Genomic DNA, 12,798 nt, shown 5'->3' with positions numbered 1-12,798 from the left:
AACACCCCTATGATCTTACAATTTCTTTGTTATCATAGAAATGACACTAACCTTTTCTTCTTCTATGATCTCATGGAAAATGGCTTCATAACATCACAACTTGACTTTTCTTAACATACAATCTTACGATCATGGTTACTTTGTTATCTCGTAACATCTTCAGTGATCTTTTAAGCTTCTATGATATCATGATAGATAGTTAATCCTCTACATTGTAGCATCATGGACTTTACAATTTTCATGTCGAATCTTACTACCACAGCTTCAACATAACATCAGAACACATCTTTTATTACCTTGAGATCTTACGATGAACTATATATCGTAAAGTCAGAGACACCACATGCCACATAATAATAATATAAAATTCCTCTTTAGTCCCATTGATCCTGACTAAGCATATATCTAGTATCCATACTTCTATTCTAGCCAATCAAAAATTGTACACTTGTCTGACAGTGCACCATCACCTTTGCTTGCCTTTAATATCTTTACAATCTTACAACCATAGATACCTTGTAGTATCACATCATTCCAATATTCCTTTCATGATCCTATGATATCCACTGCTTCATAGTATCGTAGCACCCCTTTTCATTGTTCCTGAGGCAAAATTTACCATTCACAATACGATGACAACACATTTGTCTTAAGATTGGGACATAGAAAACTATTTATTATGATGCTTCTCTAACCCAATTATCGTAACATCTTAATGGACAATGTTCAAGACAAAATGAAAACTTTCTCAAATATAAAACCTAGGGTTAGGGCCTAGAGAAATTTCATGAAGATTTTTGCAATGTGGGATGAAAATAAAATCCTAGGGCACTAAACCTCACACTTAGGATAATAATGAAAATAATTCGATCAGGGCAAAACATACTAGCATTTCCTCTGCAAATGAGAACAAGAAATATACAACCGTAACAATCAATTCAGTATTTTCACCAAAAACTTGAAAATTGAGCTCATTGAAAATAGGAGCTATTAGTGGCTCTGTCTGGGGATGATGGATAACTTGTATCCATGGAAGAATTTAGAATTTCTAGTTTAAGCAAGTCACACACTTGATAACCTAAAGCAACAACTTTTTGAGACTATACAACAAAAATATACATATATAAAAGTGTTATACACATATGCATAGGTAATTACAAAAAATGTACATAAGTTCAAAACCTAACTACTATTCATGAAAGATAAATACCATCAATAGAAGCATTTCTTCAAGAATTGTCCATGAACTAGAAATTCCAGAAAGTTTCTTGATAATTCCTTATTGAAATATGATTCTTCACCCCAAGCTAAATCAACCAAATAAGGACCAAGCCACATGGGATCAAATTTTCCATGTTTACCTTTATCTTCTAACCTTGCATTCCACATTAAGACTAGATCATCAGATTCAAATTTACTAATCATTGACTTTTTGTCATATAAATGTTTTGTCTACAATTGCAATTTCATATTTCTTGCAGAGGCTTCTTTCCTTGTTTTACCTAACCCAACTAATTCATCTATCCACTCATGCATATCATCAACCATATCATCATCATATATCTAAATATAGTTATACAAACCCATCAAATTGTTTTGAGGCATTCTAGCTTGAATTCCATACACAAGGTCAAAAGGTGACATACGTATTGCCTTTGTTACTATTACTCTATTAGCCCAAATGGCTAATTGCAACTTTGAATCTAAAGCCCCTTTTTTGTCATCCAAGGTCCTCTTTATGACCTTTAACAAACTCTTATTCATAGATTCTTCTTGTCCATTCCCTTGTTGATGATAAGGTGATGAAAGTGATGCCATACTTTGCACAAAAATTGATGAATTCCTTAGACCTGAAGCACATAGCATTATCAGTTACTATACTTTTAGGACACCCAAACCTCATGATGATATTATTTAGTAAGAAATTGTTTACCACTTTGCTGGTAGAATTCCTATTAGGGATTGCCTCCATCCACTTTGTCAAATAATCAGTTGCAACTAGTATCCAAGAAAAATCACTACTAGAGCTAGGTGAAATTTCACCTATAAAATCCATTCCCCATTATTGAAAAGGTTCCTGGACCTCAACTAATTGCAAAGGTGTATTCCTAGAAAACTTTAATTTTGCTACAAACCTCTAGCATGAGTTACATTTCCTAACCAAGATTTGAGCATCTTTAAACAAGCTAGGTGACCAAAAGCCTACTCTCATAATCTTATGGGTAGTAGTCTTTGCCATATAATGCCCACTACATATTCCTAAATGCATATCATTCAATACTTTTTCTAATTTCTATTGATCAATGCACTTTAACAACACACCCTAAAAACTCCTCCACCATAAATCCCCATTTGCAATAATATATCTGACTGCATGTAATTTTATAGTTTTCTTTTCCTTATCTATTAAATAAGGTGGAGATTGCATATTTGCAAGTAATATATCACATCTTTGTCCCACTCACACTGATCCATATCACATGTTCCAAAGTTGAGGTTGTGATCTTCAACATTTATCTAATTAGCATCTAAATTAGTTTGTGCTATGAGCTTAGCTAATCCCTGACCCCTTACCAATTTGGTAATTTGTATATCTATGCTAAATTCTTGGATTCTGTTAATCTATCTACATCTTCTTCTAGATACTTCTTGTTTAGAGAAAATGTTCTTTACTACTACATTAGGCACAAAAGCAATAATAATAGCACCTACTAGGTAACACCTAAAGGCCTTAACAACTTTGACTAGGCATATGCCTACTTCTCATTTATTTCATATTTGACTTATGTAGGTTGCAAGGATTTACTAAAGAATGCTATGGGTTGTTCATATCCATCTTCATTTTTCTAAAGTAAAACTACTGCAATAGTATGAAAATATGCAAAAGAGAAAATATGCATAGGCTTTTAATAATTAGGGGTTCTAAGGACTAAAGCATTCTTAATAGCATTTTTTATTTCTTGGAATGCAACATTAGGCTCACCTTCCCAACTGATTGTAGCTCCTTTTTTGAGCATTTTTGAAATTGGCCTACTAACTTTAGAAAAGTTAGTCACAAATCTCCTCAAGAAATTAACCTACCCACAAAAATATTGTATACCTTTAACACTTTTTGGCTTTAGCACTTTATCAATTGCTACTACCCTTTCAGGGTCAATCTTTACCCCATCTTTTGAAACTATATGTCCAAGAAGTTTCCCTTTTATGACTCCAAAAGTACATTTTCTAGGGTTTAAAGACACACCATATTCCAAAGCCTTAATAAAAATCTTTTCAAGATTCTTGAAATAGTCTTTAGCTTTCTTGGAATAAGCAGTCAAGTCATCTTTATATACCACCATGAATTTGTCAATATATTGTTTGAAAGCTACATGCATAGCCCTCTGAAAAGTTGGTCCTACATTTATGAGACCAAAAGGCATTCTCACATACACATTACTTCTCCAAGGAGTAGTAAATGCTATCTTGAACTATTATTTTTCATCAACAAGGACCTAGTTATATCCTAAAAAACCATCCATCATAGAAATTAAGTCTGAACTAGTCACTTATTGTAATGTAGCCTCCATGTTAGGCAATTCATAATTGTCTTTTAAAGATGCAATGTTTAAATTCCTAAAATCAACTCAAAGCCTAATGTCACCATTCTCCTTTCTTATAGGTACCAAGTTAGACACCCATGAAGAGTGCCTAATTTGCTTAATTATCCCTCAACCCCTTAGCTTCAATAATTCTTCTTGTATCTTAGGAGCTAGAGTGGGATTCACAAGTCTTTTCTTCTATCTAAAAGGCTTTACATCTTCCTTAAGAGGTATTACATGTTGAAATAAATATTTCCTATAAGCTTTAAGGTCATCATAAGACCATGCAAAAAAATGTTTGAATTTTCGTAATAGACCTATCAAGGACTTCCTAATCTTAGGGGATAAGGTCTTACCAATGTATACCTTCTTTGAGGAATCAATTGTGCCCAAATGAATTTCTTCTAATTCTTGTGGTTTCTTGTCTTTTACATCTAAATACACTCGATCTTGATTATCAAAAGCACTTTCCAATACAACCAATCCTTGGGTACCTTGTTGGTCTTTAAATGTAAGATTTCTTGGCAAAAGATCTTCTCTTTTCCATCTACTGCCTCTACCCAAACACTGCAATCAAGTTCCTATCCATGATATTTATCCTCATTAAGGAGAAAATTTAAAATATCCTTGTCATCCTCAAAAACTTGCCAACTATGTATATTATCAGGGATTGAAGGCCTATTTCGCACTTCCATAGTAGATACACTAGCAAATGATATGTCATCAGGATTTATGGTAACACTTACCAATAAATCAACCATTTTATTATCACTTTTATCTTTCTACATTATTCCAAAGGCATCAAATGAATCAATCATATCCCATACAACATTCCTGTATTGTTTCAATCTTTTATTTTTTGAAACATACACTCCTCTAACCTGGGAAATAATTACCTCTGACATGTATTTTTTTGATTCCATGGCTTGCTACAACCTTTAATCCTAACAATAAGGCCTCATATTCCGCAACATTATTGGTACATGCAAAATTAAGAGAAAAGAAATACTTACATGTATTTTTGTCTGGGGAGACGAAAACAATTCTTACTCCTTATCCTTCCTTTGAGATTTCTTCATCAAAATACATGCTCCACAATTTTGGAGAATCCATACAGCATGTGACCTCTTGTCCAATTAGTGTAGGCAATTTTTCAACTTCCTAGATGATCAATTTAGCTCTGAATGCATGCACTTTTGTGTCTAAGAAACAAGTTGTATCTTTGTCAATATTTTCCTAAAAAATGTAAGTTACTCTTGGCTCTCTATTTAGTTTGATAGCATTTTCCCCTACTTGGAAAGTAGCATATGACAAGTCACACTGCAAACTGCCTCCCATTGCAACACTCCACTTCCTAGAGAGCAACATCCCATAGTGAGGGGGAATATCTACTACAAGGACTGACATAGTTAACTCTTTATCAAGATATGCAACAAGTCTAAAAGGTAAAGCATTAATAGTACCTGTGACAGGTACTTCTCTGGCATCCATTTCCCTGCACCTAACTTGCTTGGTGTCCACTCCTAAACCAAGAGCCTTCATAACCTTAAAAGGCATTATATTATTTGTGGCACCAGAGTCAATCATACAATTCTTTAAAGTTCTACCCTTTATGACCAAACTAAGGAAAAAGGGGTCAATGTCATACAAATATGCAACTGATGAATTATCCAAATACATTTGGGGTATTTGGGACATGACACCATTATCCTCTTTTTATTTTGTTAAGATTGGGAGTTGTTGTGTAACTGTTGGTTCTTGTGTAACAACATTATTATTTCCTATCCCTCCTAACCAAGAAAGGGCTTTATCCTTGTGTTTTTTTATCCTAAAAATTTGTGATAAAAGAACCTTGATAGTAATTTGTGATAGTATATAAATCATATCAACTGGATCAAAATTGGAAGGTTTAACATTAATACTTATGGGTGTATAATTTTGAACCATAGATGATTCCTTCTACTTGACAATCTTAGGTTTGGATCCTTTCTTTGATAAAATTGGCTTGGTGACTTCAACTTCTTGAATATGTACCCTCTTTCTCTGTTCCCACTTCTTATTTTTATTTTCCCTTATCTTAGAAGTCTTAGGAATATTTTTCTTATTTTCATTAGTACCCATTGCAGTACTATCGTTGATAAAAATACCTGTTGGCTTCACAAGGGCACCAATTATAGTTCTATTCCTTAAATTATAAGTACTTTGGACTTGTGCAATCATTTCTAAAGTAATTCTATTAATTTCCTCTTTGGAAAGTTTTCTCAAATTTATGTGACTAGTTGTAGTCAAAGTGTTACATATAACATTCTCATCTTGATCTTCATTATTAGAAAACACTTGTTGATGATACATATGACACAAATCTCTTTGCTCTACAATATCATGTTCAGATGACCTATTAATAGATTCTCCATCATTATCATAGAGATGGATCATATTAAATGCCACATCTTCTTAATTTTCTTCTTTTGCTTCCTCATCATTTTGTACTTGCTAATTTACAACAAAAGATTGAGCCATAGAACAAAAATCAAGGGAATGGGGATATTAACAGGTAACACAACAAGGCACATCTTCTGCCATATTTACAAAATTTCTCTACAAAGGATTTGGTGTTCCTTTGTCCTTATTTCCTTGAGTGAGATTAGGAATTGGCTTACCATCTATCCACTGAGTAGTATAAGGGTAGTTTTGCATCCTAGGTTGCCTACTAAAATTATAATTAAAAGGAGCCTTCTTTGCAAGATTTAGTTTGTTTAACATAAAACTTGCCCCATTGTATCCTCTTTAGGTTTCTTTCCTATAATAGGCTTTTCATTATCTTTCTTACCTCTAGGATTAAACAACTTAGGATTATCCCTTTTCCCAAGTTTACCAATAGCTCTTCTATTGTTTTCAATATTCACAGCTATTGTGTAAGCATCCCTTAATGTTTTTGGATCTTTTTCCCTAAGAACATAAGCCATTTTTCTATCAAAATCATTGAATTAAGTAGTAAGACAAACACCCTCATTCAATCTCATCACTTGGAATAACTTATACATACCTTTTTGAAATCTAACAATCAAATCAAAGGCCGACTCATTAGTATTCTTCTTGATGTTGTTGAAGTCATTTAGCATGAAACTAACATTAGTCTTATCATCATACTATCCTTTGAACAATGTCTCAAGATCATTCCATGATTTGATACTATCATTAGGCAATCTTTTGAACCAATCTCTAGCATCTTCAATTAGGGAATGAACAAAAAGTTTCATCACTACATCTTCATGTTCCACGTCATAGTCATTGAGCATGTCAATGAACTTTTTCAGATGCTCTTCACTAGTAATAGCGTTATTTCTAGAAAGTTTTCTGAGCTTTTCCCTTAGGTCATTAAAGATGGGATGAGGAAAATTGGGGATAACTAAGAAAGACATCTATCTATATTTTTCCATATAAATTGGTCTCCTTTGAGAAATTGGAACACTTGAAGTACTTGCTCTAGTAGGATAAATTTGGATAGGAATTTGAGTCAGTTGGGTCTATTGAGAAAGAGAAATCTAGCTAGTTGTACCAGAAGTTGGAACATGGGCTAGTTGTGAAGAGTTTTGACCTATTGTCAAAGAACCAATACTAGATATAGTAGGAGAAACTTGTGTAGGTTTTCCAGGCTGAACAGATAGGGCAGAGTTTGACTTAATGAATTAGATCTTTCTCCTGGTCTCAATTGCTTGAGCTTCGCTACTTTCTCAAGTTCCTTTGCTAGATCTTCCTTTTCCTTTTGAGCTCTTTCCAAATCTAAATCAAGTTTTGACATGGCAAAAGAAGTGGGTTTATTAGGAGGATGGGGTTAATTGATTTGTATCTCAACAAACTTTTTCTTTCCCTTATCTAAATTTTTCTTATTGACCTCTTCCACTCTAGTCTCTAATGGTTTGTAAGGATGAACTTGTACAAAAACAAGGGCCTCCTCCTTTTTTAGAAGTTGTTCCTAATTTTGAACATTATAATTTAAAACATCCATATCTCCAAAGATGTTAGAGTGTAAATTGGAAGATCACTCCTCCAATTTCTTGTTTTGTTCTTGTAAGGAAACCATTCTCCTAAGTAAGTTATCTCTTTTAATAATGGTGTTCAAAATAATTTTCTCCTTTTCCTTTTCCAAGCACATATGTTTAGCTTCCTCCTCTACAACTCTCTTCTTAAGTAGGACAAGTTCTAGATAGAGCTTGTCATGGTTTGTAGTAGTAGCATCAGAATCCACTTGATCAAAATCCATAAGGTTTGCTACACATGGTTCTTGTCTAGGACTAAAGCTTGTATCCAAGTTTTTCCTAAAATCCCAACTGTGGTTCATTTCATTTAGTAGGTTTGGTCTATAAGGGATATCCCCCACAAGAAATATATTTTTATCATGAAAAACTATTTTCTCCGTCAATGGGGTTGAAAATGTTTCTCCCAATAGTGTAACTTCTTCTAATTCACTACTCTTGGAAGATGACTCTTTTTCTACCACAGGGTGATATAATGATTGGGTTGACATATTACCTCTAGGGACCCATGTGGAATTAAAATTAGAATTTTTCCTATTTTGGTTTTTTCTTACTCCAGGTGATAACTCAGCCAACAATGGTATCTTAGGGTGGTCTTTTGTAAAAGAACATGCATTCTTCTTCTTCTTAGCCATTTGGTTTAGGATTTTCTTAAACTTTATAACACTAACTACAAAACCTTGACTTGAATCATCGCCCTATGAAGGGAGAGTATAAAATGAAGCCTAAGCAATGAAGAATAACAAAAAAGATTGATAACAATAACCCTAAAAAAAAACACAATGAGAACCCTACCAAACAAATTAGTGTAGAATAGTCCCTAGTAGAGTCACCATTTTGTTGGAGTTCTTTCTAGTAAGGAACATATCAATTGGATTTACACCTGAAACTAGGAAACAAAGACAAGGACAAGCCCAAGGATTAGCTAAATCTTATATTTAGCAAGGCTAATCTTGGTTCTGGACCAACATTAATAGAGTCACCAAGACTCACTTCACTTTAGGCTTTGTAGAGCCAAGGATGGCAAACCTAAGGAATTAATTTGGTTAACTTGATACTTCCTCTTTCAAGATTATTCCCTATAGCATAAATGGTCAATTTCCTTCTATAAATTGTTGATAAAATCTCTGAGCACAGTAGCTAACTACAACCAGAAAGTAGATGCAAATAAGTGATGACCAACACTTAATTTCTTGATACATTAAATGGTAAATTGATTTATTGTTGTGAATTTTTTGCAATCAAGTGAATCATCAATGTATTCTTGAACTCTTAAATGGACCCGTGTCTTATCCAATGGGATATAGAGTAAAAGATTAGTAGATTTGTACCCTTTCAATCAACTTGTGGTTAAAATTGTCAACATTAAACTTTAAGTTTTGTTGGTGAACAGATTTGTACTTTCAAATAATTTATCAAATTTACTCTATACCAAAAATTACAAAAGAACAGAATTGCTCACTACAGTTGAGAAAGCATTTATTTTTACTTTACACTTCGTCTCTGAATTTTTGAAGGTACAGCTCCCTTGCCAAATTTACAATAAATTGAAAACCATTTTCACACTTTTTCAAAAAGTGCATAAGGGTCTCTCAACTACTCCTTGGTAGTGAGGTAATTATCAAAGACTACTTAAAGGTGAACAGATTAAATTGATATGAAAAAGAAAACCCACTTCAAAGAATGAATTTTTGCTAAAATCTCAACATGCATCACTAACAATGAACAGAAATTTAAAAGAACTTACAACCAAGTAACAACAATCTAGAACTTTCGAATCGCCAAATCACATCCACAAAGTAATAATGATTCAACACTCTGAACACAAAGTTTCAAAACATAATTCAAAATTCTTCATATATGTATATTCAAACTTCAATGCACCAAGCCTTTGAAAGCCAAAACATTCATATACTATCACCAATCACTGTTATCAAAATCAAATCTATATCAAAATACTGCTATCTAACCTCTATATTCTATCTCCTATTTGCTTTAAAAAACATAGTTCAATGCCCCAGCATTTATAGTTTTTCAAATCTGAAGGGCCTCCACCAAAACCCAGCCCTATCGAATTAATACAAGAAACTGTTATTAAACTAGAAAGTAGTTATAAAAAAGAAAGAGTGCCAATAGGTGACAGTTCAGTTCCCAGTATCTGCGTTGGTTTTCTCCTCCTCTCTGATAGTTTGGCACACTAGCTTTGAACTTTGAAACGTGGATATGAATTCTTGCATGGCATGGGAGTATGGGTTTTTCAAGCTCATCAATCGAGCTCTGCATGCATCTTTCTGCCACCTATACTCCTTCACTTTCAGATTCTGACATGGCATCAGGTTCTCATTAAGAGGCAGCATGGATTTGATGCTTGCCCATGAGGTGAAATCATTGGCCTTTAGCGATTTCTTGTCTTTGATCTGTTCTACTACTCCGATGAAACTCCTGGTTAATGCTTCAATGTCCATATTTCCTTCCTCAAGTTGTAAGATGCCTGTAGGATTGACAATCTTCATGTCTTTTACCAGTTCATCGTGCATTCATGTGATCTTATTTTTGTTGCCTTGTATTTCTTTGATGGTTTCTTTGTAGCTGGATTCCTTCCAGTTCATATTATTTTTCAGAATAAAAAGCATGCAAGGGTCTACAGTCTTCATAGGATTTTCATTCAGGAATTTGAGAACCCCAAAATTTTCAACCTATGATACTTGGAGAACCACAGCTTGGCAACGTGCTAATTCTGTTTCCCATACTGGGATCAAGGTTTAAATTTCCCCTAGCAGTGCTTCACCTTCGGAGTAGATACTAGTAACTTCATAAATAAATTTATTTCCCTGGTCTACTATGTTATTCGCCCAGTTTGTCATGGCATCAGTTAGCAGTTTTCCCCTCTACATCTGCTTCATCACTTGCTGGCTCTCAACAGAGTTTGGGTCAAAAGGCTGTGGTACCTGGATTATGGGAGTAGCCCCTAGGTTGATCAGCGAATTGATGTATGCAACCATTATCACTACCATTGCTTTTAATTCTTTCTTTTCTCTGGAATCTTTCTCTGATTGTGTGAGCATGTGGTCGAAAGAAAACTTAAAGAAATTGTTGCCAGTATTCCTATTAATAGCACCTAGTTCAAAAGAAGTAACTTTTAACCCTTCATCATCGATCTCCCCAGACCCTTTCTTTTGTTTATAAGTGGCCACCTCTGCTATGATTTTTCCTATTACTGGATCTTTGGTGAGACAAGCATCCATTTTTACTTTCTTTGTCTTAGAACCTTTGGTTGCGTATCTAGTGACTATGTCCTTTACTAGTGTGGATACTGGTTGTAGACTCCGCTTCTTATTGATTGAATTCGACAACCACAAAGGAATAGTAGGAGTGGTTGACATTACTTGAGTGTCTCTAGTTGGAGTTAAAATCTTGGGTTGATCTACTCTCAGGGCTTTAATGAATTGAACCTCACCGTCTGCTTCATCAGGGGAAACCAATTTATCATCTAAATCCTACCCTTGAGATGTCATTTTCTATTTCTGTATACTAGGTTGCTTTGAGGCTTTGGAATTGGACTAGGATCTCATCCTAGGAGCCATAGCTTGCGAATGGGGAGGAGATCTCACTTTCTTATCTGGAATCGATGCGTCACCTGCAATATGAGAAAATGGAATGTTAGATTGAAGTGGCGCTGGGGAAGAAATCACCTTAGGAGAAGACTCATTGATATTTCCTCTTCTTTTCCTCTGTAACCAATCATATGTATAGGTTAATATAGATCTAGATCTCAAATTAACATCATCTTCCTCCTCTTTGCTCCAATCTACTGCTAGGAACTTTGCCTCATTTGACTCTTCCCAATCGAGCTCAATTAGATATGAATCATCTTCAATAATTCCCTGTGTTTTGAACTTCAATCTAAAAGAACTAGTTTGTTGTAAGGTTAATCTAGAATGGTCTTTCTTCAAGACTTCTTCTTCATTTCCATAATCTCTCCATAGGTCTTCTAGATGAGGAGCATCTAAAGGGTTGACTTCAAGGCCAAGGGTTAGAGCTGCATATCCCTTACTATCAAAATTTCTCCTGCTGTGGTAGAAACCAAGATTGAATCTCAGCAAATTGTTTCTAAGGATGGAAGCATTATTCATATTAGTACAGACTAAGGAGCCCAATGTGATAGGGAAAGCCATTTCCTAATTCTCCTATGGAAGATTATCTTTGATGATAGAGAAAAGCTATCTGCATAATTTGGCTAAAATGGAACAATCAAGGGCATATCGGGGTGACTTTAGAGGTTCATCTTCAAACACTCCAACTCTCAAGTATGTGAACCTAGGAAATTGAATGAAGTGACTCCCATACTATTGAACTAGTTTTTGTGATTTAGAAGAAAGTCGTGGCATCTGAACACCATTTAGAGTCAAATAAACACTTCCATACAATACATCATGTACCTTACAAAAATCCTCTAAAACTCTGTCTTTCTGCAACAAGGGACAATACTAGAAGATGGTTATCTCTTTGTTCCATACCCGATGTGGAAGGGTAGTGAGATCACATGTACATGCAATACAATAACTCAAATACAAGGGCATATAGAAATCCTTGCGAGATTCTTTGGCCCTTTTGAGTTGATTCCTCAAGGAATTGGCAATGATCTCTGCCCAATCCATCCATTGCTTGCCCTTCAATATAATCTCAATATACTTATACATCCACTCTTCAAACAAATATGCATCAGCTGAACCCTTAACCCTGTGCAATAATACAACAAGGTCATGTATATGAGGTTTCATGTGATCCTTAGTAATAACTTTGGGCAGCCTAGACCCACCTCCATAGTTAACTTCGGTCCATTTCCTGGCAAGGGTGTTTTGAAAAATGCTAGGGGTTTCTTGATATTCGACCAAAGCTTGCGTAGGTGAAAATGAGGCAAAGCTATTTGCTATTAATTGTAAAATAGATGAATTGGCTTCCCTTGAGATGGAAAGTATTGTGTTGCCATTCTCACTTACTATGCTTCTACTCCTTACATCGTAATGGTCAATGCAAAGTTGCAAAAGCTCAAGGCTTATGAAAGTAGGAGGAAAGGAAATGGCTTTAATTAACCCACTTGTTAACACTTCCATGCATCCCTTAATCTCCTTGGTATTCTCAAGAAAATTTGTTTGCAGCTTTTCCACACTCACCCCTTC

This window comes from Cupressus sempervirens, chromosome 1 (genome assembly GCF_028749045.1).
Source record: "Cupressus sempervirens isolate cs-2001-9-10 chromosome 1, ASM2874904v1, whole genome shotgun sequence".
In the NCBI taxonomy this organism is placed as follows: Eukaryota; Viridiplantae; Streptophyta; class Pinopsida; order Cupressales; family Cupressaceae; genus Cupressus; species Cupressus sempervirens.
The sequence above is the reverse complement of the archived record's forward strand: the minus strand, read 5'-3'. Positions refer to the sequence as shown.